At 49.2% G+C, this 27,968-nt stretch overlaps 1 protein-coding gene across 1 annotated transcript in view; it reads right to left on the bottom strand.

Moving 5' to 3' along the window:
* Positions 1-16,545, bottom strand: part of ACADM (acyl-CoA dehydrogenase medium chain) — a 769,283-nt gene extending 752,738 nt beyond the window's left edge. Inside the window, exon 1 of the mRNA XM_075509012.1 lies at positions 16,492-16,545. The gene's annotated coding sequence lies outside the window, so the exon portion shown is untranslated. The remainder of the gene's footprint in view (positions 1-16,491) is intronic.
* Positions 16,546-27,968: the final 11,423 nt, after the last annotated feature.

The raw sequence follows: 27,968 nt of genomic DNA, 5'->3' as shown, positions 1-27,968 counted from the left end.
AGGAGGAGGAGGAGAAGGAGAGGGGCAGGAAGGCTCTTGCCCTGTGTGCCAGCCAACGGCACCCAGTTCCTGGCCGAGAGACCCACTCCAGAGGACCCGAGGAAGAGGTATCTCCAAGTTGATGAGTGAAGCTCAATGTCATGACACAAAGAAAGCAAAGAAGAGAATCAAGGAGCACAGAGCAGTCAGGCGGCTCCCCTGCCATGGCCCAAATTAGTTTGATTTTTTTTGGTTTTAAATCTTAACCGGATTGCTTTGGTATTGTTTCAGTTATTTGCAAGTTCCTAGAAGGCACTGTCAGGCCCAGAAGTGATTGATGTCTATTTCTGGGGTCTGGGGAGCAGAAAGACCGACTTTCCTGGCTCAAGAGTCAACACAAAGGCTCTCGCCGCTCATAGCTCTAGCCCGAAACGCTGGCCAGTCCTTGTTCTTCACTGCTTCCCGCCTGCTGCCTGCTTGCCCCTGTCTGGCACAATAACTTCAATATAAGTCGTTCCAAATGTGTGCAGGTCCCAATCGCTCTTCTGTGGTTTTGAGCCTAGGAATTGACTCTAAGCATTTTAGAGAACAGTGACACTTTAAAGACTAGGGAAAATGTGGGTGTAACAGATAGACAGAGTTGAAATCAGAAACACCCATTTAAGCAACAAAACTTTTTGCAATGTGATTGGCTTGTTTATTTAGAGATTCTTTGCGGGAGCTCCAGCCTCTCTTCCCAGAGCCACCGGGGACGCAACATCTGCCATGGCTTTGATGAGGCAGATAGCAGCAATGTGGTGCTGTTGTTAAGCCAGTCCTGTACGCCTTCTGATGCGTAACTGCTTTTTTAGCAGGTATTTATGCGACTCTGATTCAGTGTTCAAACTTCCAGCAGAACTTTGTCATGTGATCAAACTAATTATAAAGGTCGAGGCATTTGCAACGTAAAAGAGCAAATATAAAGGTCCTTTTCTTCCTGTCACCGCTGTCAGGTAGAGGTCACAGTTCTGCCAAATGGATGCTGAGATTTCAATGAAAGTGATGCAGCGTTGGTACGGCTGGGCTGAGGCATCTTCCCAGAGCACTTGGAAAAAAAAAAAAAAGAAAGAAAAAGAAAGTCCCCAATCCCCTTAATAGTTTCCTTGATGGCTTTCGCTGTGTTGCAGACTTCACTCACCACTTACACCATTAACAGCCCGGTTTAACCTATACAGGGAGCAGCACTCAGTCATCGCTTTGGGGTATTTCTGTTATTAACGCTTGCTCCTGTTGCTGTCGCTGAGACTTCAGTAATAGTCATATCCTTGACCAACTAATTTGGAAAGGTCAAGCCCAAACTCAGAAACACTCATTAAGGTTTTATTGCCTATACACTCAGAGCAAAGACCAGGACAGAGCTGAAGAATTTCTCTTGAATGTGGGCAGTTGCATACTTCAGTCCAACCAGCCTCTTTCCTAGAGGCATTTGTTCTCTCCCAGCAATGTATGCAATTTCATCAGGTAAAATTGAAAATCCCACTGATGCATTTGCTACCTTGACAATATAATTTCTCACTGTTTGACCACAAATTCCATTTAATTCATTCTGGGCTCAGGATGGCATGTAGCACACCATAACAGGGGCTGTTTCCAAGTGTGCCCTTAATACTTTTTTCCCTTGCCCTGTTGAAGAACTCAGACAGTTTTTACATATTCCCTTTCCCGCTTTCTTGCATAGTGGAACCATCAAAACAGGGGCGATCTGCCCCTAGCTAACCTGAGCCCGCCCTGGTCCTCCACGTGTGATCAGGACACTGCTCCGGGTCCTCAGCCTTTTGCCCCCCCGGTTTCGTGGTGCAGGTGGAAGTTTTCACCGGGCACGCCTGGCTCCTGGAGCGGTGAGAGCTGCCTGGTGACTCGGGGCCGCAGGTCCTGGTGCCGCCCAAGGGTATCGGGTTCCTCGAGGTCCAGGTGGCTGCGCAAAGCTGCCTAACGACGGTGATTTTCACGTACAACACAATGAATGACCGAAGTGTCTTAAATATTAAAAACTGAAGTGGTGAATACTTCGAAGTTTATTTTAAGACATATTAGGAATTGGTGGAGATAAATGGATATAAAAATCGGGGAGCTCCTATGAGAACAGAGGCTCTGAGGAGAAATTAAATACATTATTTGAAATATATTATCCGCTCTTAAACAACACATAATACAGTCAGTTGGAGCCTGTATGCCATGCTACAAAGATTGCTATCGTGGGCTCAGCTTTTCCTTCGCCTCCCTCTCTGCCCCGTGCAGTTACCCCTCCTCTCGGCGACGTGGCTCTGCCCCCTCGGGTGCCTTCCCGGCAGCCCCGCGATGCTCTCGCTCCTCCCCGCCAAGACCCCCCTTGCTGCCCGCTCCAGCTGCCGGCGTCCCCCCGGCAGAGCATCCCACCCCTGCCACGGCACTCTTCCCCGGGCGTCCCTCCCCAGCCCCGCACGCCTCTCCTCACCCCAGCTGCCCCCTCTCCGCTGGAACCCCTGGGCTGAGCGGCCTCCGGACAGGTCCCGGGCGGCAGCTGGGGCTGGGAAGGTACAAATTCCCGTAACAAGAAACTTCTGGGGGAACAGGTTTCCGCCCAGTAACAGAGACATCTGAATGCGAGCATGCACATAGGACCCTCTAACTTCTATTCTTGTTTATCTCTGTCATTCTACACGGTTGCACATACCTGCTTTGGTGTTTTCCTTTACGACTGGTGTCTAACACAAATCAACAGCTTGTTTTCCTGAAGATGCGAAATAGAAAGGCTGCTTGCTAGCTAGAGGTGTAGAATGGAGTGTGCCATAAACAATGAAGTGAACACAACAAAGGAACAACAATTAGAAAAAAGGTAAAACCAAAAAAGCTAATATTTATTCGGAATGAGAAAATAAGTGCTACTGAACCAAGGTGTTCAAGAGCTCGGCGTGGAAGTGGGAGCTGCTTTAGAAAACCAGTGTCAAATACCAAACTACTGGAATGAAAATCTGGAAGCTACAGATTTGGGAAAACACATCTCAAATTCAGTAAGAGATCTGGGTTTCCATAAAGCACTATGATTCCTCCACTTAGGGATAATAACCTACATTGTTCTCGAAAAGCAAGATGACAGTAGCATAAACCAAAGAGGTAATAGACACTTCTTAGGCATCATGAGGATAATGGCTCCCAAGACAAAATGAGGCAGGTTATTTTCATCATGAAATACTCCTGAGAGTTAGACAGTCACCTGGTTTTTAATCCAGACATTGCAGACCCAAAGGAATTTTGTTTGAGTGTGACATGGAGTGGGAAATGTTTCTGTCTCATGAAAATTCATTGGAAATTACATTCGTACTGCTGAGAAGGCAATAGCATCTAGCGAGAGTGGATGCACTGCCTCATCCATATATATCCCATTTACTAAAATCTCAGCCTATACCGTACTAATGGTCCTAACCAAAAGACCACGGTACATCGAGGAGGTGGTGACCCAGGCAGCAGGTACGCGTGGGCCAGAGGGGTGCTGAGCACACCCCATGGTTGCGGGATGGAATGCCCTGGCTAACGCTGACAGAGGAGCCTGCAGCAGCTCCCGGCTGTAAGCTCCTGGCTTACACCGCCTGCAAGCTCCTGGCTTACACCGCCTGCCTGGCCATGGCTTGATCTGACAGTGAAGCAGCATGTTCTCGTGTGAACGTCCTTTTGTTGGACAGTAGAGATGATGGACAGAATCATGGAATCACAGAATCATTTAGGTTGGAAAAGACCTTTAAGACCATCAAGTTCAACCGTTAACCCAGCACTGCCAAGCCCACCACTACACCATGTCCCCGAGCACCTCATCCAAACGGCTTTTCAATACCTCCAGGGATGGGGACTCAACCCCTTCCCTGGGCAGCCTGTTCCAGTGCTTGATAACCCTTTCAGTGAAGTAAAATTTCCTAATATCCAGTCTAAACCTCCCCTGGCGCAACTTGAGGCCATTTCCTCTTGTCCTATCACTTGTTACCTGGGAGAAGAGACCGACCCCACCTCTCTACAGCCTCCTTTCAGGCAGTTGTAGAGAGCGATGAGGTCTCCCCTCAGCCTCCTTTTCTCCAGGCTGAACAACCCCAGCTCCCTCAGCCGCTCCCCATCAGCCTTGTGCTCCAGACCCTTCCCCAGCTCCGTTGCCCTTCTCTGGACACGCTCCAGCCCCTCAATGTCTCTCTGGGAGTGAGGGGCCCAACACTGAACACAGCATTCGAGGTGCGGCCTCACCAGTGCCCAGTGCAGGGGACGATCACTGCCCTCGTCCTGCTGGCCACACTATTGCTGATACAAGCCAGGATGCCATTGGCCTTCTTGGCCACCTGGGCACACTGCTGGCTCATATTCAGCCGGCTGTCAGCCAACACCCCCAGGTCCTTTTCCACCAGGCAGCTTTCCAGCCACTCTTCCCCAAGCCTGTAGCATTGCATGGGGTTGCTGTGACCCAAGTGCAGGACCCGGCACTGAGCCTTGTTGAACCTCCCACAATTGGCCTTGGCCCATGGATCCAGCCTGTCCAGGTCCCTCTGCAGAGCCTTCCTGCCCTCCAGCAGATCAACACTCTGCCCAGCTTGGTGTCATCCGCAAACTGACTGAGGGTGGACTCCATCGCCTCGTCCAGATCATTGATAAAGATGTTAAACAGACCTGGCCCCAACACAGAGCCCTGGGGAACACCACTGGTGACCGGCCGCCAACCGGATTTAACTCCGTTCAACACAACTCTTTGGGCCTGGCCATCCAGCCAGATTTTTACCCAGCGAAGCGTACGCCCGTCCAAGCCATGAGCAGCCAGTTTCTCCAGCAGAATGCTGTGGGAAACCGTGTCGAAGGCTTTACTGAAGTCTAGATAGACAACACCCACAGCCTTCCCCTCATCCACCTTGGCGTGTCACCTTGTCATAGAAGGAGATCAGGTTGGTCAAGCAGGACCTGCCTTTCACAAACCCATGCCGACTGGGCCTGATCGCCTGGTTGTCCTGTACGTGCCGCCTGATGGCACTCAGGATGATCTCCATAACCTTCCCCAGCACCGAGGTCAGGCTGACAGGCCTGTAGCTCCCCAGACCCTCCTTCCAGCCCTTCTTGTAGGTGGGCGTCACATTGGCTGACCTGCATTCAACCGGGACCTCCCCGGTGAGCCAGGACTGTGATAAAGGATGGAAAGCGGCTTGGTGAGCGCTGCCGCCAGCTCCCTCCGTACCGTTGGGTGGATCCCATCCGGCCCCATAGACTTGTGTGTGCCTAAGTGGTGCAGCAGGTCGCTAACCATCTCCCCTTGGATTATGGGGGCTTCATTCTGCTCCCCATCCCTGTCTTCCAGCTCGGGGGGCTGGGTACCCGGAGAACAACTGGTCTGACTGTTAAAGACTGAGGCAAAGAAGGCATTAAGTACCTCAGCCTTCTCCTCAGCCTTTGTCACTATGATTCCCCCCGCATCCAATAAAGGATGGAGATTCTCCTTAACCTTTCTTTTGTTGCTAATGTGTTTATAGAAACATTTTTTATTGTCTTTTAGGGCAGTATCCAGATTAAGCTCTAGTTGGGCCTTGGCCTTCTATTTTTTTCCCTGCGATAGGGTTAAATAGGGATAGGGTTGTTTTCTCCTAGGGAAATGCTGTAAGAGCTCTACAGACTAAAATGCCGAGGCACTTCTCCACGGGTGGGATCTCGCAGCCTGCTGTGCCCAGGTAGGACGTCTGTCCAACACCACGACACTCGGGGTCCCAGCGTCTGAAGGGACATCACATTACCATACTATCTGTTCTTCCCTGGTGGCGTTAGCTTCAATAAATAGTACTTTAATCTATACATGATGGAGTCTGAGTGCCTTTACTAATACCATTGTAACAAACACCTGCACCAGTGCATTACAGGGACTTGCAATTATTAGCATGGGGTGACAGTAGAAAGCCTTGGAAAGCAGATAATCAATATCAGTAAATTAGTATCTGAAAAACAGCTTGCACATGCTCGACTCATTTAATAGACCAATGATATTCATTTTTAAAATGTCCGTAGTGTTTGATTTGCTATATTTTCAGAAGAGAAGGGAAGGTGGGAGTCTCTTGGGGAGCTCCGGAGCCTGGAGAACACAGCCTTTCCTCATCTTCTCTGTCGTGGTCCTTGGATGCATGCTCGCTGTGCTCTGCCTTCCCTCCATGTTTGCTTCGACCCACGCGCTTCCAGCCGGTCCTCACCACACGCGCTGCAGCGGCAGCGCAGAGGCTGCGATCCATCACTCGGAACCTGCACAGCTCCCGCAGGAGAGAAAAGAAAAATCTTCCCAGCGTGCAGGTCTTGGTGACAGTATAGTTGGGGTCAACGTCCTTTCAAATCACTCACCATCTCCTTTTATCCTAGCCCTTTCTGAGCCCTGCTAGTCTAGAGCAGGTGAAAAGCTTCCTTTTCTTTCCAAGAAGGAGCCCCAGACAAAACCTGTGGACATGCATTAAACTGCAATTCAAGCCTATCATGATAGAGTTAATCTGAACTGAGATAAGGAATTAAAGTAACACTTCTTTTCTTTTTTTTTCCCTGCATTTCTTCACAAAAGACTTGTTTATACCGGACTTTGCTGATCAGATATAGAAAACAATAATCTATTTTTAACCAATTAATTTAAAATTGTATTTGCAACATTCTGTTTAATCACTAGCTTTGTGCCTACCTTAAAAGAAATCCAGACAACATCTGCATATTTAAAGCACAAGCCAGGCAGCATTCCCATTACACAACACCACTGGTGACCACTGGTGACCACTGGTGACCACTGGTGATCAGTAGCGGCTCCTTTCCTGATCCCAGGACTCGGAAAGCAGCAGGACTGGCCGGTGTGGGCTTGGTCCCCAGGTTAGCGTCCCTGCTGACGTCCCCCCCTTTCTCCACCCACATGCTCCCACTGCTGCGTCACCCAGTGAAGGGTCACTTGCCCTTACTGATCTCCCCATCGGGGCGATCAACGAGCAATACGGCAACAAAAGGAGCCTTTAAAAAAGTAATTATCATTTCCTCTCAAGAGTATGAACAAGCGTAAGAATCAAGGACTTTTGCCAAAGCTGTGTGTGCATCTCCCTACCTGACACCTTCCCTTAGGCGGGTTTATGGTAGCGCAGGCACTTTGGCATCTGCTGACCGGGCGCCACGTCCCCCCAGCGCCACACGCCCCGTCCTGTGTCTCAGAGGCCGCTGGCTCTGGTGTGACACCCTGCAGGCAGGCTCTTCGTCTGGCCGTGGGACCCCAGCCAGCTGAGATAGCTCTGAAGGTCTAATCTTAACCTTAATTTATTTTTCCTACCTTTTTTAATAGAAAAAAATAATGTTTTACTATATGAGAATGCATACTTTATTCAAATCAGTACATATATATTTTTTATATGAAGGAAGACAAAAAATTGAGGGGCTGTACTGCAGATGTCAAGTAAAAGCAATCACTAAGTTAAATGCCATCCAAACGTGGGGTGATTGATAGCGATAAGTACCAGCACCGTCTGATTTCTTGATAAACGAGGCCGCTCTCCAAGCGGTGAAGCTTCCCAAAGCAGTGGGTTTGCCCAGCTGCGCGGCCAGCGGGACAGCCCCAGCAGAGCAGAGCACCCAAGGGCCGCACCAGCGTGGGAGGGAGAGCGCTGTCCCCACCCAAACCTTCGTCACAGCGTATTGACTCCGGCGATGATTAATACGTATTGGCAAAGGTTCGAGGGAATTCTCATTGTTGATGCCCAGGCTGTATTTATTCTGTTGGTGAAGATGATCCTTCATCCCCCAAGACTATCCATTTGACATCTGCTATGTCTACAAGGAACTTACTTAGTCCTTCACTGCTGCAATAAAGAGCAGCTTTATAATTGACTTCAGTAGAAGTCAGATCACCCTATATCCACATACACGAATAAAAGCTCGAAAAGAGAAGCAATGACCTCAATCTATTCTCCAAACTTCCATCATTACTCTCTACAGCTTCAGTCCTCTTCGTTCAAAGCTTGCCCTGAGTTTAAAATTCACAGCATGTGTACAGAAAAAAACCACAAAAACTTAAATGGCACAAATCAACAAATACGGTGATGCTTTATCAAATTAAAGATTAGAAATAGAAATGTTTCTTGTAAGGTATAATCTTGCCTTGATCCATGCATTTAAAAAAATCAATAAAATAATGTGCAACAACCATGCAAGGCTTCTTTTAATGACTTGTGTCTTAATAAATACCATATTCATTACAAACCTCCATCAAAATATATTATCTACACTTGCCCATGCTTCTTTTCCTTGATTAGAAAGCTTCACCTTGCTAAAGCATGAAAAATGGATAAGAATGGAACAGAATACAAAAGGGCCACTTATTATTTGTCAGCTGGCAGGGTTTGCCCTTTTAAAGCAGATATCAAAATTTTAAATGTGATCTTATAATAGCAGCAGATTTCTTCTGGAGCCATCTGTGACAGATGCTGGGGAACTGCAGAATACTTGGACACTATTGTATTAATATTAGAAATTAATACAATTTTGAGCTGAGCAGCAATTGCACTGCTGGCTCAAGGAAGACAACAAGGAACACATTTGCATGACCTAAAGCCAAGAGGGGGTAATTAATGCCTTTCTCCAGACCTTTAAAGGTGCAGGCAACAAATCATTTGAAATTACGAATTATGCACATATGCTTCTACCCTTGGAGAAAACAACAACAGCAACAAAGCAGCTGTGATTTGAGAGGTGGGCTGGAAGTGCCGAGGTTGTTGTCGGGGGATCGCTGAGGACCCTCATCCACAGGGATCCTCTTAAATCTTATCCTTGGGGATCCTGTTAACTTACGGGAAGAGCTCGTAGGACTTACTGCCTCGTGGCCAGACTCTGCGCACATGCCTCAGCTTCCAGAGCCCCGTGCCTAGGTGCTGTGCCCGCTGCCATTGCACCCGCACGTCACGGCGTGCAAACCCATCCTTGGACCGGCGGCTGGACTGGGAGCGTGTGGGCATGCTGGAGCATTCATGAAGTCAGAAGACTGCACAGAGCCACCACCCTAGCTGTGCCCTCATGTGCTTCACCAAGGTTGGTGTCTCAGGGGACCTCCCCTCCTGGCACCTCTCCCAACACATGTTCAGGATCCCTGAACATCTCACCACGTTTCAGGTGCTGCGCAGATAAGCTGAGATAGACACGTCCATGTCCAACAGAACTTCTTGTCGGATTGCAATATTTGCTATACAGTCTTCAGTATCTGCTTCGGCCTTCAGTCTTGAAGCTTAATTGCAGAGCGAAGCATCCAGGATTTAAACATGGCTCCCAGCGGGTATCCTGATCATGTCTGGAAGGGAAACAGCTCCCTGTTTATTCCATACAGCCCCTTGTGCCAGGGCTGGTGCACTCTTTCCTCACAAAGATGAATTTCTCGGCGGCAGCAGAAAGTTGTCCCCAGGGGCTGGGCACCGCAGGCACGGCATGCAGCCCCCATCCCGTGTGAGCACCGGTGTGATGGTCCTGTCCCCCCGTGCCCCAGCGAGGAGGGTGACAGTGCCGTCCCCCATGCCCCAGCGAGGAGGGTGACGGTGCTGTCCCCCCGTGCCCCAGCGAGGAGGGTGATGGTCCTGTCCCCCCGTGCCCCAGCGAGGAGGGTGACGGTGCTGTCCCCCCGTGCCCCAGCAAGGAGGGTGACGGTTCTGTCCCCCCGTGCCCCAGCGAGGAGGGTGACGGTGCTGTCCCCCCGTGCCCCAGCGAGGAGGGTGATGGTCCTGTCCCCCCGTGCCCCAGCGAGGAGGGTGATGGTTCTGTCCCCCCGTGCCCCAGCGAGGAGGGTGACGGTGCTGTCCCCCCGTGCCCCAGCGAGGAGGGTGACAGTGCTGTCCCCCCGTGCCCCAGTGAGGAGGGTGACGGTCCTGTCCCCCCGTGCCCCAGCGAGGAGGGCGGCTGTCTGGGTGACTGCTCCCTCCGCGCCGCAGCACGGCTCCGATCCAGCACCCTCGTGCAGGGTGATGAGAATTCGCCAGGTCTGTGTTTTCTCACTGTGCGTGAGGTGTTTCTGCTGGTTTCTGCACAGCTCCAGGAGCGCCTGTAGCATTTCTCACCTCGCGTGGTACCTGGGAAAAATATGTGTGTACGTGGCTTTTGTTTGTATTGTTTTATTTGACTTTAGGTAGCACTCCATCCATTACTCGAAATAACAGACTCTCCCTGTTTGCTTACCTGAAAGCCATCTGACTCCATCTTTCTGTCCTTGATCCACGAGCACAAACACTAGGAGACCTAATTTCTTCAAGATATTTACCAAAAGATTTAATAATGATTGGATTGGATTTATTGAAGAGAGACAGCATTTTTTATCTTAAACGGTACCAGAGACCCTTCTCCCCAGCTGCCTAAACCAATTGATCTGATAATAAATTCCACAAAATGAGCAAACAGCCAGTATCAACTATGTAAAAAAACCCAGATGCCCTCCTGAAATACTATAATCTAATTAAAATTAAACTTTATTGCTACCCACATAAGTCTTCTGCTTTCATAGTCAGGGTCTTTCAGAGACGTTCTTCTGCTTGCTTGGAGGACTGCTCAATTCTTTTCTAGAGAAAGAAAACACTCAAGTTTACTATTTGATATCCAGTCACTGCATGAGAGCAGAGCCCTGATCAAGGCACTGGACGTTGCCGCGCTGACCTTCGCACCCTGACCACAGCGGGGACGGGGCCCAGTTTCTCACTGCGGTACAAGCTTAGCTGAAATTTCTCGAGAAGCAACAAACGGCTATTTCCTCTGATACCTCATCCCATGGCGATGAATTTAAGTGAATATAAGCAGAATATGCATATTTCAATGAAAGCACAAAAGTTGGCCATTTGCAAGGAACTATGTGCAAATTCAGTGGAAAACGCAAAATTTAACCTTCAGCCTGCTTTTCACTTTGAGCAGATTACCCGCTTCGTCGGCAGGTTACCGCTCCCGCAGCAGACGCTGCTACCCAGCTGCGACTGACGACGTGCCGGGCAGCGTTGCCTGCGCGGCAAGGCGAGCGGTTCCGTCGCGCGCGCCGCGCAGCGCAGCCTGCAGCGCCCGGGCGCCAGGCGGGGAGGCTCTGACCCAGAGGGGTCTCCCCTAGGTCCCCCAACGCAAAGGCTCCTGGCACCGCCGCCGAGACAGGACATAGCACGCTCAGATCTGTGAGGACGCGCTCGCCATACACACCTGGCTTAAACCTTCTCTAAAGCTTTTTTTGACAAATCTGAAGAAGTCTCCAAAGAAGAAAAATGCAAATAAATAAACCCTCTTTTTTTTAAAAGCAGCGAAGGGGATTAGTGTGAGTCACACCCCCTCTCCTCGCATTTGCATTTGGCGTTCTGACGGCACTTGACTCTGAAATCATTCCAGTAAAGCGGAAAATTAATATTCTAATATGTCTGCTTCTCCAGCAACTATAAATAAGTAAAGTGGAAGTAGTAGAGAAGAAAATGTTTTAGTATTAACTATGTATATGAATATTTATTGTAACTTGCCATCAGACATCTGCCTATCAGGGTGCCTGTTCACTCGTATGTACTGTGAAACACTGTGGGAGCCACAGCAGCAATTATCTTCATATTGTATAGAAAAGAGGTGAACAATTAATTTCTGATAGTCTTTTGATTAGCTTTTACCACCATTTTTTGCTTGGATATCCAGCACACCTTGCAAAGCGTACTGCCAGAGTCCTGCCAGACACCTTCGCTTCCCCCAGGGGCGCGTGTGGCTGGGGGCACGGGCAGGCAGGACACCGGGGGCCGCGGCTGGGACCCCCGGAGCCGCAGCCCGGACAAAGCAGGGGCTTTTGCACGTCATGTGTGCCCAGAGCCAGGCCCCCGTGGGACCTGACCACCGTGGCCCTGGCCAAGGCACGGCCACGGGTGGATGTGGAGACAGGGAGAGCCACAGGGACAAGGACGGTCATGGGGACAGCCATGGGGATAGGAACAGTCACGGGGACAGGCACGGTGAGGGGAATGGGGACAGCCACGGGGACATTTATGGCGATGGCCATGGAGGTGGAGACAGCCACAGGGACAGGGATGGCCACAAGGATGGCCACAGTGATGGGGACAGCCACGGGGATGACCACAGGGATGGTCATGGGGAAAGACACAGAGACGAGGACAGGAATGGGGATGGCTGCAGAGATGGCCACAGGAACAGGGACAGCCATGGGGAAAGGCACAGGGATGGCAAAGGAGACAGGGATGGCCACAGGGATGGCCACAGTTACGGGGACAGCCATGAGGATGGCCACAGGGATGGCACAGGCATCGCGTCCAGGCTCCCAGCTGCCAAACACCCCAACATCCTATGCCACTGTGTTTCCTCGGGCTGCGCTTAACTTTAACTTCTGCTATTTGTAGATATAATTGTCTCCAGGTGCCAGCAGTGGAGACGTGAACGGAACGGCAAGACCCACGCACACCAGCTCTGTGTGTGCTCCAACAGGAAAGCCTGGCAGAGGTCTTCAAGCTGCAGTTTGTTACTTGGAAACCTACAGTTACTTGGAAAATGCATGAAGTCTCACTTTTCTGTAGGAAAACCCGATGTTTATAAATTAATAAGAATACATAAGTTCAGATTTTCATTTATATTCATAAATACTTATGTTTGTTTAGAGCAGACCCTTTTCTGTAACTTTGCTTGCTACTCTTTCAGTAAACCTGAAAGCCTAAGCGTTTATAGTGCCAGTTGGTGTCTTTAAAATTAAGTTTAATGTTCATTTAATGATTTATGGTGAACTTGCCACGGGTATAAACGCTTCCTTGCTCATTTTCTTTACAGATTATTGATTCTGCTTACCTGTCCAGGTACGATCGCAGACGTGTTTCAGCGCTGGTCTAGTTGGCTGCGGTTTCACGCAGCCCCTTCTCCACTGTGGCCAGGGATCGGGGCCAGCTCTTACTTGGGGGGCACTGAGATACGCTCCTCCTCCACGGGGAGCCTCTCCATATAATTTTGCAGTCTGTTGTGCTGTAAGAGAGGAGAGAAAGGGAAAAGTGGAAGAAATATTGGGTACAGTTCGTAAAACGTCCATGGTGGTGGTGATCAGGCTGAGCTCCAGCAGGTGCCAGAACCGGCATTGTCTGCTGGGTGGTGGAGCACTGGCTGCGCGCACTGACGTGCTCTCAGATCTCTCTCTGCGCTTTTTGGAAGGCAATAATAGTATGGGAAGAGTCTTTAGGAGATGGCGGGAGTGCCGACAGCCACCGGTACCTGGTGCGCGGGCTGTGGGCTCGGACACCTTTGCAGCACGAGGCAGGATGCTACGCGGGAGCGGGGGTCTGCAGAGCACCGCTGCGTCCGCTCCTGTGAAATTCTGTCTGCAGCTCATCAGCTAAAAGTTAGCTCAGCATAAACGCATCAGCGTAGTTCACCTGTGTCCACGTTTTTGTGCGTTTAGAGAGAGAATGTTGTAAACAGAGAAAATCATGGATTCAGGCAGGAGGTGTTCCACCCGAAGTGCCCCGGATGAATTGCGGTGGAGGAGCTGGAGCCCCAGGTAACCCCACAGCACTGCAGCCTCCTTCCGAGAGCGCTGGGCACTGGTGTTTGCTATCTGTTATTCATAACATTAAAATCATCGAGGTGTAAAATTGTAGGTGTAGTGTCAAGCACAATGTATTATCTCTCTGTTCAGAAAAGACAAAATCCGCTGGGCGTACCAAGGTGTCGATGTGCTTTTCTTCTTCTTGCCGGAGCGGGCGCGGGGCCAGCAGCTCTCTCAGCCGCCCTGCGGCAGCGGGGGACGGGAGGGACCGTCTCCCTCAGGGCCCGGGGACCTGCTGACGGACAAACCTCGGTCGCCCTCAGGGCCCTGCCTTTGAACCCACATCAGCCCCAAACTGCACACGGGTATTTTCTTTACAGGACAAAGGCAGAAATTCAGAAGTTACAGAAGCAGGAGGAATTGTACCAACTCTAGAAAATGCTGGAATCTACCGAATTTTAGGTTGCAGGAGCAGACTTACGCCTCTGGGTCAATAAGGCAAGAGAGGAAGTTTTCACACTTTTTTCTTTCCCCAGAGGTTTCAGAGAGCATGGAGACGTGCAGATGATGGAGGGCAGAGCAGCGATGCCTCCATCGGGTCCTGCCCCACTTTAGCGGCAGCGGAGTCGGGCACCCGACCTCAGAGACGCACGCCTCAAGTGCCGTGGCAGTGAGCCCGCTTCACCCGCCGCGCGGACGCGGACAGCCCGCTCGCGTTCCTTACACCGGAACGAGCGGCTCACAGTCCTGCAAATCCCGCAGGAAACACCTGCACCGCGTGCAATGTCGAACCTGCCCGGCAGCAGGGAATCCGCGCACAGTCCTTCGAGAGAGCCGTGACCCACTTACGGCAGGCTGGCAAACGCGCCGCTCATGGCGAGCTGGCGCCGGGCGCTCTCTTGTTTTGAAGTAAGCTGGCTCTCTTATAAACTCAGGACGTACAATTCGCACCGTAAGGTACGTTACAATTAAAATACAATCTAAAAAATTCTAATCTTACGACGCCATTAAATAATTATGGCTTATTCACATTTTTTTCCATATTTTAATGTCTGCACTTTGCGATGACTGTGATACAGTAGGAGTGAATCACTCATTTCCAAGTATAAAACTTGCATATCGTAAGGTTGAATTATTCATATTATTCCTGTTCGGCCCTATTTCTATTTACATTCTTGATACTGAAAAATATTCTTCAAAGATGAATTTTAGCAATTAAAGTTTAAAGACAGAATTTGACAATGCACATTATTAAATCATCACAAACCAGGACAGTAAAAATTAAAAACGTGATTGGTGTCAGCTGGCGGTGATGTTGCGAGTCGTTTCGAAGTGGGTCACAGTTTTCCAAAGTAGATTTAATACAAAGTTTGGCTTTTTTTTTTCTTTTTTCTTAGTGTCTATTAGGGTTCTTGAGACCAGGCGTTCACCGCTGCTTGCTATGAGCCGCGTCTTGACACCTGCTCTGGGCTGCCTGCGCCCACCCTGCGCTCGCAGGCAGGCTCCGGCGCTGCTGCAAGCACGGCACGTGCTCCCGCTCCCGACCTGGTGCGCCTCTTACACGCCCATTTGCCCTTGTTTCTCCTGTCCATTCAGATATGTATCCATGCAATAAATCCAGGAGAAAGAACGAAATTACGTCAGCAAGCAGGACGTGACCGCTATCATCTGCTGCATCGCCCTATATTTGTCAACAAAGAGAAAATGCCTGAAATAATGAAGGTGTTCCTGTTTAAATGTGCATTATAATGTATGCATAAATTATTTTAAAGGCATCCTGAAATATGTTAAATGTTTAAAGTAAAAAATTATCTTTAAAGGCAAAGACTTGAGGAAAGTGTCAGTGTTGTGCTACAGCTCTGATTCTGAGCAGAGCAGCACAGGGTGGTGAGCGAGCACGGCGGTTTGGCCACTCTTGTAACCGTGTTTTCAGGAACTCAAAGTCCCTGACATTGCTGGTACCGTGCAGATTTCCCCGCTGAGTCTCTTCTGCCCTTACCAAGTCTATGCTAACGGCAGCCATAGCTTCATTTTTAAAGTCGAAGGGCTAAAGATGGTGGGATCTGATTTGCACAAAGCAGGCAAGCTGACACCCAGTCTCCAAAATTCATGTTTTGCCCAGAAAGCATGTTTACGTGGGGCTGATGAAGAGCTGTGAAAATCGGCGTAAGCACATTCAACAGTGATCGAACCAGCTGGGTCAGGCCCGTCGAGCAGCTGGATGCTGGTCTGATGGATTTTAAGGCTAGAAGGGACAGTTATGTTCATGTGTTCAGGCAGCCTGATTAACATGGGCATAATAGAATAGTGGGATTAGAAATGATGGGAAACGATTATATTATGTAAATTCAATTCATATTTAAATTGTGAATGCACAGTTTTAAAAAAGGTGGAAGAAGGTACAGCAGAGCCTGCGAGAAGCGGGTTGCGTGTTGTTCGTCAGGTGCGGAGCTGTGCACCCGGGTTAATGGCTCCTCTGGGGACCGGGGGCTGTGAGCGGGAGCAGGGGCTGCTGAGGCAGGACTGCCCATCTCCTCCCTTCCTGCCGAGCTCTGCTTACAGCGTTGGGGTCAGAGCTCCATTGTTTCACTTTCTAATATACTTCCCTTGTTTCATTGTACTGAAAAATCATTTCTATTTGAACGTTCGAGTACTCGAGGTGTGCCCCTGCACTGGGCACTGGTGAGGCCGCACCTCGAATGCTGTGTTCAGTGTTGGGCCCCTCACTACAAGAAGGACATTGAGGGGCTGGAGCGTGTCCAGAGAAGGGCAACGGAGCTGGGGAAGGGTCTGGAGCACAAGGCTGATGGGGAGCGGCTGAGGGCCCTGGGGTTGTTCAGCCTGGAGAAAAGGAGGCTGAGGGGAGACCTCATCACTCTCTACAACTGCCTGAAAGGAGGGTGTAGAGAGGTGGGGTCGGTCTCTTCTCCCAGGTAACAAGTGATAGGACAAGAGGAAATGGCCTCCAGTTGCACCAGGGGAGGTTTAGACTGGATATTAGGGAATTTTACTTCACGGAAAGGGTTGTCCAGCACTGGAACAGGCTGCCCAGGGAAGGGGTTGAGTCCCCATCCCTGGAGGTATTTAAAGGACGTTTGGATGAGGTGCTGAGGGACATGGTGTAGTGGTGGGTTTGGCAGTGTTAGGTTTATGGTTGGACTCCATGATCTTAAAGGTCTTTTCCAACCTATACGATTCTGTGATTCTGTTCCCACCGCCATGGGGAAAAGCGCTGCTGTAGAGTGCTCCTTTATGTTTGTATTTCTGCCCTGATGATGCAGAGGTGATTTACCCAGCTCTTACCCCTCAGTGCCTCCACACAATCTTGTAGGCTCACACAAACCTCTGTCTCCCTTTAACATTGAGCACCGGGGCTTGACCTGCCCCAGGACCCTGCCCAAGCCCACCAGCCCGGAGCCCAGCACCGGGCTTCCAAGGAAATCAGGACTCGGGCACTGAGCAGCAGCAGGCTCTTGCAGCGTTCGGGTGATAAGCAGGCGTACGTGAACCGGCTGAAATCTTACACAGATCTCCAAATCCTGCCCGCATGCCTTGCTCTAACTTTAATCTCTTCTCTCAAAGAGGAATAAAACCATTCAGAAGTTACATGCCTCTAAAATAACAATAACCGTGGTTCACAGCACAGACTGTGCCCTCTAAATCCACTTGGATGGGGGGGGAACCTGGGGCCTTGCCGTCCCCAGGTGCTTTCTCATGGGCTTTCTGCAGGCTTGCTGGAGGCAAGGCAAGTTCCTCTGCGGCTAGAGATCACCCCTGCTCCCAGAAAGGGTTGTGCAAGAAATAGTAATAATACAGGAGTTGTAACAAGCCCTAGAGGGAGGGAGGGTGCATTTTATGTAAATTTAATCAAAAGCTCCTCAGAAGTAATTGGCTGAAGTGATTGGGAAAATTGATGGTGCATAATAACCCTGGAGACTTTCTGCCCGCTCCTCTCTGGGTGCCAGCGCTTGGTGTGCCCGTGGCGCAGCCATGCCAGGTCCCCTCGCTGGGCCGGCACGCTGCCCGTGGGCACGCCGAAACGCCCTGTCTTCCCTCGCCTCGCGTGAGGCAGTGCCGAGGAAGGGCCTGCGTAATTAATCCCTTTCGAGGTGAGCCTTACATTTGCCTGGCTCCCTGCTTACGTGTTACCGTGCAGGTGAGCAACTTATGCAATGACGTGTTGCAGCTTTTAACCCAAAGCCGTAGCTCCCGTGGCAGGCTCCGCGTGCACGGTCTGTGCAGTAGATTGTTGCTCTGGGGACACCTTTAACCTCTCTGGTTTGAAAGTAACCGGCGCTTCCCGGGAGCACGGATGGTACGGTGCGTGGGTCTGCCTCTTAACTGGATGTGGGACCTGCGGTACCAGAAATCACTCGGAGCCGAAAACTGATCAGCTTTTGATTTGGTGTGTTTAATCATATGTGCAGATGCAGAATCTTATGACTAAGGTTATCCCAAGGAAGAAACGAAGCTTTCTGCAAGCTGAACACAGAGATCTGAGATGTTGCTTCTCAAGAAGGCCAAGTACATCTCTCCAGACCCTCTGTAGCTCTCGTAATACAGCAAAATGAAGCTTGCCACACACTTATCTCAACAGCAAATACACGTTTCCTTGTTACACTTACAGAGTGGGGTTTTCCCATGTTTTATGCATGCTTTTATTTTACATCCACCCCCAGCCAGCCTATGCCCATCGTTATGTCCTGGGTATTATTCATCTGCAGAATCTGTGACCCTAGCTTTTCTTTCAATGCTGATGCCAGTACTTCGGACACTCTTCTATGTTCATAAAATCTAAACTGCCCACTCTGTTAGCTTTGGCCGTAACTGGGTAATTTTCCTTGACTGACAATAGCTTGTCAAGGGTTGATGCAGAGTTTTCCACCAGGCCGAGTCTCTTTCGGTGTTGCTTTTTTTGCAGACCGCAGTTATGAGGAGACGTAGCACCAAACCTGGGCAGCCAGAGCTGCACCGCAGCCTCTCTCACCAGCTCTTCCCATACTGCACGGTCAGCTCCTCTCTGCATGAATTTACTGTCAAGTTTTACCAAACAGTAAGCGTTTGCAAACCAACACTTGTCGGCATAGTACGGGTGCTCTTCCTGCCCATCCCCGCAGGAGTTTCTGCCTTGCAGGGGTCCTCACCGGGTGCAAGCGCCGGTGGGGCAAGGCCGGGCTCTCCCGGGTGGCTCTTCCCATCTCCCGGTTTTCTTCTGCATCCTGGCCAGGAAAAACAGAATAAGGTTTTCCTAGGGCCTGCACCCAAAAGAATTTGGGTGAAAGGGATAAAAGTGGGTTTACTTCACCTGCGGAGGGCCATCACCAGCTGTAGGCGTTGTGACCTGTGGTACCCAAGTGAGGCAACACGCCATCGCCGATACAGACGTGGCTGCTTTCACTTCATTATCTCGTTTCATCTGCCGGACTGGCCTTAATATGAAGTGAAGGCTGGGGGTTTTTTTCTTTTTTCTTTTTTTTTCTTTTTTCCAGAAGTTCAGATCTGAAAAACTCCACTGGGGTCCCCGCTGTTGTGGTGGGCATGGGAGCTGGGCGCAGGGGAGGACGGCGTGCTGGGGACCGAAGGGTGGGAGTCCTGCGTCCTGCAGCCAGGCTGTGAGGGGTATCAGCTCAGAGCTGCTTTCATGATATATGAATAGACAAATGTATATGTAGGCACGTAAGGATATAGCATATACATACATATATATACGGAGTTAATTAAGCTTCTCTTCAAAAAATCGGTCAACTTCATGGTTAACGTTATTAACCTTTTCAGTGGCTGTGAAGTACATGTGTTCATACCAGAACAGATTCAGACCAGGAGCGTAGATGGGATTTGGGCAGCTGGCAGCAACACCGGGTGGCAGAGCCCGAAGCCCTTGATGTGCCACAAGTGGGACACTGCAAACATCTCCCTGGGGTTTTCTAGTTTCCTCCTTTTCTCACCCAAATAGACTCTCCTACATGCTCCACCTGGTTATTAGCAGCAGGTATTTGCTGCTAATGCTTTTTTTACATCTCCATAATAATGTTAAGAAATACTGAAATCTCTATATTTAAATTGCTCTGGTTAAGTATAATACATTAATCATAAATAATTTATATGAATCTGTCCTTTTTTTCAGCACATCTCAGCAGTGTCATAGTAACATCCTTTCCATATAACATTACTCTGTATTCTCTTATAAAAGAAAAAGGAAGAAAAAAAAAAGAAAAAGAAAACTAGGCGAGTATTTCTTTTCTCTCTCCTACTCGATAGGAACAATCCCCAGTAGATTTCCTCAAGCCAGTCTTTTAATTTTACGTAACACTACCAGGTGAAGTAGGGAGAGCTGCTGCAGGCAATTTCAGCTACTGTCAGAAGCATTGCCATTAGTATATCTTGTTTTATGCCGTTCAGTTTACAAGAATAATGACAGCAAATGCACTCCTGCTTTCAAGCGCAGAGTTGTATCATCCATTGCATTCTACTCCATTTCATGGAAACGGCCGGGTGTAATTTTAATTCATTTTCTGCCATTATATCTTTTTTGCTGGATTGTTTATAATTCACTACTTCTCTACCCCTTATCTAGCCGCCCCTACCGAACAAGGCTTTGCCGCTGACATGCCAGCCCTCAGGAACCCATTTGGTCAAGCAATGGAAGAATGCTATCAACTTTAATGACGATTTTCCCGCTATATAAACACCTGTTTTCTCGGCGTGCCACGTTAAAACACTTACAGCAAGGTCAGTGATAGTGTTTTATCTTCCATCGCTGCGAGGCAGAGACATCAATCTGTACGCGCAGCGAAGAGCTGCCAACGCCGAGCGGTAGCAGGCGGCAGGACTGGCCAGGTCTGCGAGGCAGAGCTCCCCAGCTCCCAGGAGAGCCGAGCGGCCCCCAGCACCCAGAAAGAGACGCCATCTATCCTGGAAAAAACTTATTTATATCCCCCACACCCCCCAAAAAAAAACCCCACAGGACATTCCCTTTCCCGTAAATGCAATCAAAGGTTTTATTTTGACGTGGGACGTTTTCTTGGGGTGAGAATCTTTCCAAAAGCTAGCCCTTCCTTCAGAGAAAAAAGTCCGGGTTTTGGCAAGCTGCAATTGCAAAGCATCTACTGCCTTTATTCCACAAAACCTTTGGTGACATTGGGCCCCCGTAGAGAAGACAGGGATGGAAATTTCCAGCAGAGCTGTGGGAAGAGCTGAATTTTTTGTGCTTGTGACTTTCAGAGGCACTTTGACAGACCCTAAGTTGGAAAGCTACACTTTGTTTTCTTTTTATACTACCCACAGTAAAAAAAAAAAAAAAAAGTAAAAAAAAAAGTAAAAAAAATTTCCAGTCTTCAAGTCTGAGGGACTTTTTTTTACCAGCAATGGTGGGAGTTGCATACCGAGGTGAAGAATAGTGTATGATCTTACAGTACATTTTAAATAGCTTCTGAAACATAAGCAACCCTAATTAACATACTTATGGTACTGGAATTAGAACAAGAAAAGCAATTTAATCTGTAAAACTCTATTTGTCACAATGACAATGATGAACAGAGGAAGAAAATGTTAAGGGGAAAATAGCAGAAGGAATTAAAAAGAAGGAAGGGTAAAGGAGATGTATCTCTAACAGTTATTAAGAGGGCGATAAAAATATTTTTGGAGAATGATGAAGACAAAGCAATAACAACTGACCGTTGAACTAAGCCAGACAATTGAGGAATTCCTCTTTCTCCAAGTCCTTTCTTCTGTGAAATGCTTTATTTCAGGTCTGCTTTCTCTTATTCTTCACACAAACCGCAATAGATAAGAGAACAATAACATCGCGATGCAAGCAAACTAAAACAATTCTTCAATCACCTAAATTAATGAACATATTTGTGCGTCTGTTTATGAAGTGGCAGAGTTCATGGCAAAGATTTCCTTTATCGGTTTTGAACAGCTTCAAGGACACCAATGGCACTCAAAAAATAGGGAACTGTATCTAAATAGTGATCGTTTCGTCCAACCTCTATCAAGCTTGGCTCCAGTCAGAAAGCCCCGGAGGTGGAAGCTGCGGAGCAGTGGGCTGCAGTGATCAAAGCAGCAATCTGAGGGAGGCACAGGCAATTGGAGATCAATTTTTCAACCCCAAGAGGCAGGAATTATGCTATTTAAAAACAGTTTCTTTTTTTTTTTTCTTGAACATGATTTCAATTACTTTTTGCTCTCAGGCTTCTCTGTCCTGAACTTTTTCCCACCTGATGGTTAGACTCCAAAAGGAAAAATGCGGACTCTTACGTAGATTTTGGAACATTTCTCTTAAGTCCAGTCATAAAAATGTACTGAAATAAGCTGCTGCCTCGACAGACTTGCAACAGCAGACGTAGAAAGGCAAGCAGCTATTGCAGAGCTTTCTTTTAGGTGGGGTTCAAAATGAAGTTAATAAGGGGCAGATGGCACGTGGTACCTGAAACTAGGGCAGCTTGTCTTACGGTTTGCTGATTTTATGGGTCCATAAACCGGACTTCAACGTCCAAAAGTTTCAATTTCTATTACACCATTACTGTCAGCGTCTGAATTTATTATCGAATTGGAGAGCGTTGCAGTCCCTGAAGTTCTGCAGCAAAGGAGAAGAGCGGTAATTGCACCCAAAGGGACCCAGCTGCCGCGTCCGCCTTGGTGCCCGGCGAGCTCCCCGTGCACACCCCTGCAGAGCTCCACGCACGCCTGCTTGTGAACTCCTCAGCGCTGGGATTTGGCGAACGTACGCCAGCTCCTTTGGTTTTCTTTTGATTTCAGCTTCTTCGGGCTGTAGTATTTGTAACGCCCCCATTTCCCATACGTGTTTAGCTCACGTTGCAGCTGCTCAGAGATGGGTGGCTTGCTTGGCTACTTTCTTTTTATTTCCCCGTGAAACACTTCCTCTGCTTTCTGTAAAAACTCTACAGCAGCAGGCTCTGGCTGCGTGCTCCCGCGCTGCCGGGCCGCGTGTCATGCGACGGATCGGGAGGCCTTTCCCGATCCATGGGAACATAGACTCACAGAATCACAGAATAGTTTGGGTTGGAAGTGACCTCCAAAGATTACCTCGTCCAAGCCCCCTGCAATGAGCAGGGACATCTTCAACTAGATCAGGTTGCCTGGCTCCGTGTTTACATAGCTTGCTTATTTACTTAACTGGTCTCCGGTTGTACTTTATGCATTGAGGTATTCCAGCTCCCCAGGGCTCTTTGTTCAAGGCTCTTTATCATTCCTACAACCACAATAGCGTCAGTTTTTCCAGCAATGGGGCTCAGTTTTCACTGCTGGCTGATACTGATCCTCTCTGCCCACCTTTATTTATCTATCTGATTCTGGTTAGCCTATCTGATGGAAACGCACAGATGTAAATGTCCCAGTATTTATTTTTAAACTTAATGCTCCACAGAAGGATTTCTTATTAACGGGAGCACCTGGCTGTAGAGGCATTGCTCATTCTTCTGAAATACAGATTGATGATGATCGCATTGCTTTTGCAGATGCTGCTGCAATGTTTATTCAAGTGGTATCTTCTGTGCACCATGCATCATCTCTAGCTAGAAAACTGTATTACTCTCTAATAAATATTTTGCCTCTAATGTCTTGGTGTGAGGAGATTTATGCACTGATTACTTCTTTCATCTTATTTGTTTAAGGAGCTCTTGTTTACAGAGCCCCTGACAGGGCTGCAAGGATTGCAAACTGTGCCAAAAGCCCCAGGGTCTTTCATCTCCAGCAGACATCGCCTGCACCCTCTGTCCCCGCTCTGCAGCCGTCATCCAAGCGCCAAGGGGGCTCCTGTCCCAACGGCTGCGCTGGGAAACCTCCCCTGGGGACTGCGGCCGTACCGGAGATGCTCCCTTCCCTTCCCTTCCCTTCCCTTCCCTTCCCTTCCCTTCCCTTCCCTTCCCTTCCCTTCCCTTCCCTTCCCTTCCCTTCCCTTCCCTTCCCTTCCCTTCCCTTCCCTTCCCTTCCCTTCCCTTCCCTTCCCTTCCCTTCCCTTCCCTTCCCTTCCCTTCCCTTCCCTTCCCTTCCCTTCCCTTCCCTTCCCTTCCCTTCCCTTCCCTTCCCTTCCCTTCCCTTCCCTTCCCCTTCCCTTCCCTTCCCTTCCCTTCCCTTCCCTTCCCTTCCCTTCCCTTCCCTTCCCTTCCCTTCCCTTCCCTTCCCCAGGGTCAGTTTGTGATTTACCCAACCGCCAGCCATAGGGAACGCACATAAGTCAACAGGCAGCTTCTCACCCCGTCTGACACAAGGCAGTTCCTCTAAACACGGGAATTAACCACTGTATTGCTCTGCAGACAGAAATCGCTTTTAACAGCTGCCCTGGTCTGAAAAATACCTTCCTGTCCTCCGCAGGCACTGCTCGCGTGGTGATGCCTGTCTCCTGCATCCTAATGCCATTACTTCAGCTCTTTTTATTTGTTGATTTTACTGCAGATTCAGAAACCTGTTTATTCTTAATGGTTAAACTCTCCAGCCTTCACTATGGGGTTTAGCCTAAATAAGGAGCGGGGAGCTTGATTTGGAGAGCGACTCCAAAAATGCAGTCCGATCATCGGTATGATTTGCTTGAATATTTGACCTGTTGATTTCATAAAAGTACAGGAGATCCGTTTCTGAAATGGCAGTCTTTAAATTTCTTAATTAAATCAAGGAAGATGAAATGTTTAATTATTACAGAAACTTTCTAACATGTTAGTCTTCATTATATCCTGTTTTTTCAATAATGGAGCAGATATTGTATTTCCTATTTTAGATGTAATTAAATAGCAAATGCTACATCTTGTTAGGGAATGTAAAGCAGAGGCTATACTTATGACACAGTATGAAAGATGAAAGAATTTATTGTCAATACTTTTAAATGTACTGTCACATTTAGATGAATTTTTTAATCCTGACTCATGAAAATTGTTTCAAAGTACAGCAGAAAGACAATGTGGTACTCTAACTATAGGGACCACAATGAAGAAAAATAAGTTTTTCTTCCCTCTTCTGTCATCTGCACATGCTTTCCTGGTCTTTGTTCCCTCCTGCAACAGCTGCTGTCCCTACATTTTAAGTAGGCAGATGCGATACACGGGGCAGGGATATGGGCCATGAAGCGACCAGCACGATGGCGTGTGAAAAATGCATCAGGACCTTCACAAGCAATGCGGTATGGCCGTCTGCTAGGACGCTACGTGCAGTGGGTTTGTGGGTGGTCACACCTTCCAGAGTAGGACTTCAACCTCCAGCTGCAGCGCACGAGAAATAAAGCAGCAGCCCGGGCTGCACCCTCGCGGGCGAATGCTCCCGGGGGCCAGGCAGCTCTGTGCCAGGGCAGGACACCCTGCGCGGGGCAGGGCACCGCGCCGCTGCCCCAGCGCCCCTGCTCGACCTTCCTAATTAGCTCTAACTAATGAGTGCCTGAGACAACAGCGTCCGCTTGGGGTTTCCGCAGTCGGTTACCAGCACTGACTCTGTATCTCGTGGTTGACGGCGTTTGAGCCACGAATGCTGCGTTTTGGCAGATGAGGCGATCCTCTCCGCTCGGGCTGGGCGGCGCTGGCAACGGCGTCGCAGGGGTGAGTGGGAGTGGGACCAGCTCAGCTGTGAAATGGTCTGGGGAGAAAGAAACCCACCTTTATTTGTCCACCCCTTTTCTGCCTTTACCGTCCGGTGGGATTCGTGTTCCCCGCCACCGGCAAGCAGGGGAGCCCCACAGTCAGGTGGATGCATTTGGAGAAGGGTGTTCTTCTGACTGGAACAACCCCGCGTGCTGTTTAGCCAAAAGGATGCTGGAGAGTCCGGGGCCCGCTCAGGCAGAGGCCCAGCTCCTTCCACGTGCTGCGGTGCCTGTTTTCTGCGGCAGCCGCGGGAGGTGGGATCCTGAGCTGCCTGAGGCTCGGTAACAACCAGGACCTGCATCCCTGGGCAGTTCGCCTGCACCCTCATGCAGCGTCCGCAGGGCACAGGACATCTTCCTGCCCCTCCCCGGGCTGGGACCTCCCGCGGGGACCCTCCCTGGGCTGGGCGGCCGGCACCCGGAGGATGCTGCTCCGGGGATGGGCAGCGCGAGGCGGTGGGTCGCCGGTGCTCGGCCTCGGCTCGGTTCTCCTCCCCACGCTGCTTATTCCAAGGAGACCACCTTTATTCCTAGGAGCTGTTTCAGAGTGGGAGCAGGGTGTCGCGGCAGCCTTTTTTATGGGATAAAACAGGGAGGGTAAATCCTGTGTATTTACCGCCTGGGAGCAACAGCTCAGCCCCAGCTCACACCGCAGCTCTCATCTGAAGCGCAGTGAATGCCACAGCCACGCCGATAAGGAAAAATAACCTGCTTTCCCGTTCCGGCTGGGCAGCGCAGGCCGTGTGTCCGATAAGGCGGCGGATGATGCAGCTGCAGATCAACCGGCCAAGGCTGCCTCTGGTTTTCTGTCCCTGCGTGTTCACAGCAGAATGCAACCTCGGGACTCGTGCTTTGAAGGATACGCACAAATCTTATGTGTCCATTGCTAAAAGGATAACATTTGCTTCAAAACCACCGCATTAGTTTGATGGTTGCATGGTGAGACATGGTTTGGTGCTCCGTGGGTTAATTACTCAGAGTTTCAGGTGTCATTTAGCGGCCATTGATTTTTCTTTCTAATTTACGTGTATAGAATAATGTTTGTCAGTGTAAAGTTGAAAGAAAAATGAAAAATTTGGGATATTTTTAGTTTGGCTAACGAGGGACTACAGGCACGATGAGAGCTCTGAACATGCAAGTAATCCCAGGTTAATGATCTCATTCTCACCTTCGGGTTAATCATATAAACAAATAGCAAGGCAAATCCTGGAATACTTATTCACTGCTGAAATAGTAGAGGAGCAACGGAGTTGGCTTCCCAGAAAGCTGCGGTACAAAATAAAATCTTCCATGGTGGCACTTTAAAGTGGCACTGCCTTTTTCGTTGGTTTTTTGTTCTTCATGTTTTACTGTAGATTAGGTATCTTAAAAGATTCTTATATTTATTGTTTTCGAGGATGGAAATTAATTTACATATATTACTGCAAGGAAGTCCCCATTGGTAAAGCTCTTGCTAGGAAAAGGTTATTTGTAATGACCAAATTCGTCACTGTTTGGAATCTCATAAAGGTCACAATAGAAGGTTTTCACTTGCTTTAAATAAAATTCTGTATTTTAAAAAGAAATGTGCTTAACTTTCATTTCATAGAAATATCAAACCTGTTTGCACTATAATTTACTTTTTGAGCTCTTGACATTTACCCAGCTGCCTGTCTTTGGAGAACAATCTCTTGATTTGGCTGGGAAGCGCTCGCAAGAAAACTGTCAATTACAAATTAGAGCGAGATGCCGTGCAAAGCGCCTGGATCCTCCCGGCACACAGCGACCGGGGAAGCGCTCGCCCTGCCACGTGTGCCCCAGGCCGGGGCTGCTCCCAGTAACGACGCCTTCTGCGCCGGGGAGCACGGGGTCCTGCTGCTGGGCACTGCCTTCCTGTTAGTTGGTGCTACGCAGAGGGCTGGACGGGACAACGTGCTAATTTGCACGGCCGTCCTACTCAGCTCGTGAGGAAGGGAGAAAAGGGTGCGTAAGCGGGTGAGGAGCCCGAAGGCCCTCGTCTTGCGTTTCATCCAGGGAACAGCAGCTTCTATGCATCCCCCAGGGCCAGAGGGACGCCCCCGGGAGGGGCACGAGCCACCCCCATCTCCCGCTGCCTGGGAAGCCGTGGCCCCGGGGGCGACTTTTAAAATAATATTTTCTCTGCCTGGCACACACGCAATGCACTGCATTTTACATCTTGTACCAGGTGGAGTTCCGTCCTCTACAAGTCATCGACGTTTGAGACCTACTATTTGCTGCTTTTGTTATCCAGCTGTTAGGGTCAAGTTTAAATTATAGCTTTTTGCGATAACCGGCGGGTTTACAGCAGATTAAGCATTTTATTTACCTGCCGTCATTATCTTAGCAGGACACTGGCACCCTTTGATGGGCCCCTGCTGCGTGCGGCTCTCGGTAGCAGAGCCGGGGTGCCTCGGGGGGGTGGCACCAGCATCCCACAGAGGGGATCGGGGCCCGCGACGGCTGAGGTGACTCAAGCTGCTCTTGCTGTTGGAAAAGATTGCTCTTCATCTGTTGACTGAATTATTTTTCCGGCAACCTGAGCCTTTTAAGTAACAGCCTTTCAAATTGCATATCAGGGCATTGGAGGCGCATGCATCGGGGTTTAAATCGTGTTATCGATACAGTAACGTGCCTAGGGAGCAGAGCCATTCACTGTGGAGTCAGTGCTGTGCTAGGAGTAACAGTATTTAAAAGCCTGGTGCTGGATTAAGAAAGCAACTGAGTTAATGGGAGGCTTATTTAAACCGCACAAGGAAGCTGAGAGAATGGGATCAGTCCAATTAGTTCCAGAAATACATCTGTGTAACATTTTCATCAGCTAAGGAAGGAGAAGATAGAAACATTATGTCACCGCCCTGCACCTTCAGTGCCAAAATACTAGTTATTTTCTCAGGATCCATATTG

Source organism: Mycteria americana, chromosome 7, assembly GCF_035582795.1.
Source record: "Mycteria americana isolate JAX WOST 10 ecotype Jacksonville Zoo and Gardens chromosome 7, USCA_MyAme_1.0, whole genome shotgun sequence".
NCBI lineage: Eukaryota > Metazoa > Chordata > Aves > Ciconiiformes > Ciconiidae > Mycteria > Mycteria americana.
Note: the sequence above shows the minus strand (reverse complement) of the source record. Positions and strands in the feature narration are given on the sequence as shown.